This window comes from Dipodomys merriami, unplaced genomic scaffold (genome assembly GCF_024711535.1).
Source record: "Dipodomys merriami isolate MVZ:Mamm:240054 unplaced genomic scaffold, mDipMer1.0.p SCAF_758, whole genome shotgun sequence".
Taxonomy (NCBI): domain Eukaryota; kingdom Metazoa; phylum Chordata; class Mammalia; order Rodentia; family Heteromyidae; genus Dipodomys; species Dipodomys merriami.
The window spans coordinates 381,918-388,958 of NW_027206355.1; positions in this window are offsets into that span (position 1 = coordinate 381,918).

Consider the following 7,041-nt stretch of genomic DNA (forward strand, 5'->3'; position numbering starts at 1 on the left):
CTGAGAGACATCATCTCCAATTAAGTGGCAAAATGCCAGGCTACAGGTATAGCTGAAGTGGAAGAAAATCAGCTATGAACAATGAAGCCAAGGAAGAGCAAGCTGAGTTCAAATGTGAGGAGAGGGGGTTGGGAGAACAGAGAACAAAACAATACACAAATCCCACCTAATTTATGGTACCAACCAAACTGAAAAAAAAATGAAGCTTTTTCATTTGTATAAATTTGCATGAGCACATATGCTCTTAGGTACACTTCAAAGCTATGTTTTTAATAATATATATACATATATAATTTAATAATGCATATATATATTTAAATAAACTAAGAAACCAGCCAATGAATAAATACTTCTGAATTAGTGCCTTAACCATGGCACTGTAAATTATTTATACTAAAAGTGTTTTCCAAGTTTCTTTTCTCAGAATCCATCTTTAAGAAGTTTTTTCATGTGCCTGGCACCAGTGACTCATGCCTATAATCCTAACTACTCAGGAGGCTGTGATCTGAGTTTGGCGGTTCAAAGTCAGCCCAGGCAGAAAAGTCTGTGAGGCTCTTATCTCCAATAAACCACTAGAAAACCGAAGTGGCACTGTGACTCAAGCAGTAGATCGCTTGCCTTGAGCTGAAGAGCACAGGGATAACCCCTGAGTTCAAACAAGAGGACCCCCCAAAAAATGTTTGTTCCTGCAGATCATAAAATTCTAACATTCTGAGCTTTAGGAAACTTTTCTGCCAGGGTCTTATGCTCTTTAGGAAAGTACTCCACTACTGAGATACATCACAGTCCCATTGTTTTCGTTTTTCATTTTACAATCCAGTTTATTCCCAAAATGCTTAGAAGTACCTACTGTCCTCACAGAAGTGAGGTTTTATTCAGAAATCCTACCTTTTGCGCTATGAGGACTCCCCTAGTGTATTTCATGGTAGGCACTGAGGAAAACTCATACGACACAAATGCAGAGAGTTTATACTTGTAGAAAAAACTCTAAATAGAAAAAATTCAACTGTCCTGATCTTCTAGGGAGAAATGTCCTTATTTTCATTCTCACTCTTCAGGGCAGATGGTCAAAATAGAAACACCAATGTGCTATGCTGAAATGTAAAAGTTTAGACCCCTTTTTTGAAAAACTCTCATATGATAAAATCAATATGTATCAAATAAAGGTGAAGTGAACTTAAAAATATTAAAAATGCTAATGAAACTCCCTGGCTTGGAATGTGTGCCATATTTTGTCTGCAAGTCCTGGAATTTGAACCCGGGGTCTGGGTAACTCTATTGCACTGTCAGGGAAGGGGAAGCTCGCCCTGCTTGAAGACCAGTAAGTCATGCCTATTCCCTAGGCCTGAATTCAAGCCCCAGACCTGGAAAACATACTCCTTATATACATTTTAAAGATAGGATTGAACTTCCATACAGTTGTTCAGTCTATATTATGTTTGGTGTGGTTATACATTATATTTTTTATTTTTTTCATTTATTTACCGTTTATTTTACTGACACTTATGCATCCTAACTATGTATTACATTGTTTACATGCTATCATATACCATCTAGATTTGTAGATGTGTTCTCCATCATGCCTGACACGCAGAACTCTTCCAGAAAAGGAAAACAGGTGTCGCATTTGGCTTCTTACACCAAGATTAAATTTTTGGCAGTGCTGGGATATGAACTCAGGGCCTAGCAGGTCCAATTCATGAATGGGTGAGTGTGAGCACAACAGCCTCTAGCCAATGAAGCTGTGAGGTGGTTCCTAGGTGCTGAGATCGTGATCCAGGATTAGCCAAAACAGTGATACAAGGATAGGCAGACAGTAGTATACAAATAAATATATGTTGGTAAAAAGCACCATAGCCTCCTATCTATGATTGAATGACATATACTACATTCTTCCCAACTCTTAGGCATTTATTATAACACAATTAATGGAATGCTATTCTTTTCATGCTTAATAAAGCATGAAATTAAGATCAATCAGTGTCCTAGGATTATCGCATCCAATTTTAGGCTTGACCAATGCACAAACTTCTCTTTCAATTGATATTCTTATGCATAGGAATGAGCGTCTTGTGATCTCCTGCCATTGGTAGTTGTCAGGACCTGGATTTGAACCCAGGGCCTATGTTGACAGGTTGGCCTATGGCTTCCCTGCTAATCCGCCAGCCCTCAGGAATGGCAAGTCAGGTGTACTTTGCACCCATGGCATTCAGACCCAGGATGGTCACCGTGCAAAGATTTAAAAAAAAATTAAACCCCCATCCCTCTGCAGCTTGCCACTTTTTGTGCTATCCTACTTTTTTTTCTTTCCACAAGCCCTCTGGGCCTAGGATTCCAGGATTGGGTATGGGTCCCGAGGCTGCACCTAGCCTAGGGTGATCAAAGCTGAGGCAGAGTTGCCACGACCTGAGTTCAAGCCCTAAAAAAGCCACAAAAAAGAAAAAAATTAAAAAAAATGATTATTTAACTAAATTTAAAAAAATAGAGCTCTCGGGTTATGAATTTCTGCCAGTTTTCTTTCCTAGACTGGGATTTGAACTCAGGAACTTGTAGCAATATGAGGGAAAGTGCAGATTTGTTACTATTTGAGTTCAAACACCGTGCCAAGCCAAAACTAAAAAATTAAGTCACTGAGCTTGGTAGGGGGAGTAGTTGTGGAGATGGGAGGTAAAGGATGGTATGGGGAAAACAAAGGAGAAGGTAACAATGCTCAATAGGAAATATACTCATGACCTTGCTCATGTAACTGTGACCATTCTGTACAACATTTTTACAATAAAAAACATACAAAAAAGAAACCATGTAGTATTTCGAGAAGCACTTTGGGGGTAAGGGGAGGATGTCTGAATAGATGTACAAAATTCTACACTGCTTTTCATTTAATGTTCAGTATGGAATTGAATAAACATAACTGCTTCCATTAAAAGATTAAGTCACTGTCTTGGAACTGGTGCCAGTATTTCTACCATTGTTGGGATTTGATCTCACCGTCCAGGTAACTCTTTTGTACCATGAGTAAAGGAAAAATTTACTGTCCTTGAGGAAAAGAAATTCAGGCTAGAGTTCCCATGGCGTGAATGAAGGCCCTGCAATGGAAAAGATATTTCTATACATGTGTAATAGATGATATATACGTACATATGTATGTTTATTACATGTTATGATTTTCATTATTGATTTTGTATTTATTTTATTTTTTATTTGATTCATTTTTATTGTTTATTTTATTTATATTATTCAAATTTACATTTTGCACATCTATTATAAAATTATACACAATAATTTAGGACATTGACTCATTTATCATTAAAACTTTCTGTGTTGAAACATGATAAATAATTAAATGGAGGTATTTGTCACAGTCTTCTCACGTTTAGAGTCTCTCCCAAGAATGAGCTTTGTCTTATTTATCTTTGGACACCTTCCTATGAGGGTGTTTTTAGATGATTTATACTGGGAAGGCTTTCTTCAGGACAGGAAACTTGTGGGATAAAATTGTAAGGGGGAAGCTAGAAATGTGGCTTAGTGCTAAAGAGCTCACTGAACATGCATGAATACCAGGGTTTGAATCTTCAATGCCACATATTCAAAAAATGCCAGACGCAGTGGAGTGGCTCAAGTGGTAGAGTGCTAGCCTTGAGAAAAACAATCCCCAGGACTGTCAAAAACAATAGGCCAGATGCTGGTGGCTCACACCTGGAAAACTACCTTCTCATGAGGCTGAGATTTGAAGACCACAGTTCAAGACAGCCTAGGCAAGAAAAGACTGTTAGACTCTTATCTCCAATGAACCACTAAAAAATCCCATGTAGAGCTGTGGCTCAAGTGGTAGAGAGTTAGACTTGACGGAATTGCTCAGAGACAGTGCCCAGGGTTGATACAAGACACACAACTGGAAAAAATTGAGGGTTAATCAAAGTACTTTTCCTATTTGCTAATTATGAGAATATTCTCTGGAAAATCAACACTAATATACACCAGAATTGGAGTCAGACCTCCAGGCTTAAGTGTAGCAGATCCACATGCCCAGCCTCACTGACTCTAGCATTGTAACCTTGTGTCCACAGGGTTCTGAAAGGTCCAATGTTGAAAGGCTTAATATGCTCCCCAAACCCTTTTGTGATAAGCAGTTGACTTGTATTGTTAATGTCATTACTCATCTGAACCTAGCAGAGCACCAGTAGCTCTTGCCCATCACCCTAGCTCAGGAGGCTGAGGTCTCAGGATCACACTGAAGACAGCCAGGGCAGAAAATTCTGACACTCTGACTTCCACATCTGCAAAGTCAGATGTTCAAGAGCTTCTTGTTTTTCCCTTGGTGATGAGAAGTTACTCTAAATGTTCTTAGTGTTCTTGACCCATTGCCCCATCCTGGGTTCAAATAAACTTCTCAGGATCCAAGCCCTGGCACAGTCATCAGGAAGAACTCCAGTATAACACTGTATTTGAAGGACAGAAAACAATTTCAAAAGCCAGAACAAGGAGGCAGAATATACACACTCAACAGGGAAGTGAGCTGCAACACCACTTCATTCATTCCAGGGACAGCCAGCAATGGGGGAAACCTGAAATGTTTGTTACAGTTACACCAGGATCAGGCTTTTCTCAGCTTCCTCAAAAAATGACTAACCTTCCTCACTCAGGTGAAGAGAGCTTCAGGCTATCTTTAGGTTACCCCAATAGAGAGCCAGTTTAGTGAGGGAGAGGGGAGGAACAGAGTAGAAAAGCCCTGCTCTCTGGTCTTAGGGAGTGGGTGTTTTACTCTCCATCTATCAGATTTGAAGGACCTTCTTCTACCTCTGCCAGTCTTTTCTCCTTCCTTCATTCTCCACATCATTAATGCTAATCCCCAGTCCAAGGTGAGGCAGGGTAATTTCTCTTTTGTCCCCAAGCAGCTGAGTTAGAACCTGGTTCTGCCCTCTTGGCTCTGCGGCATTCGGCTGCCTAAGAAGTGGTAAAGAGACATTTTTTCTGCTTTGTGTTGTGTGAAGGTGATGCTGGTGTCCTGGCACACTGCAGAAACTTCATGACTGGGAATTGTTCCCTTCTTTCCTCCTGAAGTCCAAGACCAGATTCATCTATCATTTTTCTATCTGTCTATCTATCTATCTATCTATCTATCTATCTATCTATCTATCTATCTATCTATCTATCTATCAATCATCTATTGACCTTTCTTTCTCTTTCTTTCTTTCTTTCTTTCTTTCTTTCTTTCTTTCTTTCTTTCTTTCTTTCTTTCTTTCTTTCTTTCTTTCTTTCTATGTACCAACTTCCTACCTTCCTACCTACCTACCTAACTAACTACCTAACTACCTAACTACCTACTTAGTTATCTCTTTGACATTTCTTGGGCTGAACTCAAGGCCTGGGTATTGTCTCTAGCACTCTGCTACTTGAGCCACAGCACCAATTCTGGATTTTTCTGTGTATGTGTTACTGAGGAATCGAACCCAGGGCCTCTTGAATGCTAGGCAAGCACTCTCCCACTAATCCACATTCCCAGCCCCCTGATCTTTTGTCTTAATGGTAGTTTTTACATATATATGCTACCATTTTGTGTCCCCAAGTATAATTTTCTGAATACCGCTTATTTCTATGAACTCTGATCTTCTTTTCCCCTGCCTGATTTGTGACTGTTCCTGCATTGGCCTCATAATAAAATGTAAATAAAGGCTGCTGAGAGCTTCAGTGTGCATCATATAAGGAAATAGGCCTAGAATCCTGGAAGAGAAAATCAATGGGGCTGAAATGAAGAAAACGATGCAGTATGTACAATGAGCATATCTAAAACATAAATCTGTAAATAAAAGCAGAAGTTTTGCATACAGCCCCTTTGCACTTAGGGAAGTAATATACAAACGTAAGTAAGTAGGACACTGATACATAAACTTGGCCTTCTCTTTTTGAATTTTCTTTTGTGGCCATCCTATGGCTTAAACTGAGGAAGTGATGCATTCCTCAGCTGTTTTTCACATGGCAGAGGTTCTACCACTGGCACAGCTCCACTTCCAGCCATCTGGTTCTTCAATGGACATAAGCACCTCTCAGGCTTTCCTGCATGGTCTGGTCTGTATCGCCTGCTTGGCTTTCTCTCTCAAAGCTGGAGCTCTACCCTCTAAGGCCACTGCTCCACTTCTGGTTTTCTGGTGGTTTATTGGAGACAATAAACCTTTCCTGCTAGGGATGGCTTTGAATGGAGATCTTCTGAGGAGGCTTCAAGTGAATTTCCTCAGGGATTCATCTAGGATCTGCTCCACGCAAACCTTTAGTCTAAATCTCAAGAGGTACTAGAGAAAAACGGAAACAGGAACATGCTTCTAGTGTGTCCTAGATACTTAAGGTTGGAGATACAAAACAATCATAATTATTAGATCATTTTATAGGCAAAAGGAGCAATGCAGATAGTATAAGGATCGCTCCAGCTTTCGGTCCTCATATCCTGAGACAGTAAATTCACTGCAGCTCAATGCTAAGTGACAGAACTGGCATGTCCTGTGGATATTTGCTCCTAAATCCTGTTACACTCATTTCTCACTTTTGGCTTCAACACTGTGACCAGAGGGTAAGAAGAATAGAGAAAATACTCTCAGAGAAAGCAGGTATAAAGAATGTTGGGTAGTTTACTTATAAGTCTCAAGCATAGGAATGACCTTATTAAGAAGTAAGTCCAGATTATAAAACAAAGAAGAAAAAAAAAGAAGGTGAAAGTGCCTGCTGACTATAATCCCAGCTCCTCAGGAGGCTGAGATGTAGAGAATTTGAGTTTGAAACCAGCCAGTGTAAGAAAGTCCTTGACAATGTTATTCCTAAGAGATCACAGAAAAACCCAGAAGTGGGGTTGTGACTCAAACTTAATGCAGTACCCTTGAGCAAAAGGAGCTCTTGGACCAGGCCTAGGCTCATAGTTCAAACCCAGGACTGCCCCCTCAAAAAAAACTGTACCTCAATTTCTTTGTGTATGTATGGATGTATTCCTCTAGGTGAAACTCCTGAGTAGGTATGATGAGTGGCACCAAGCAGGGAAAATTGTATTCAATATAA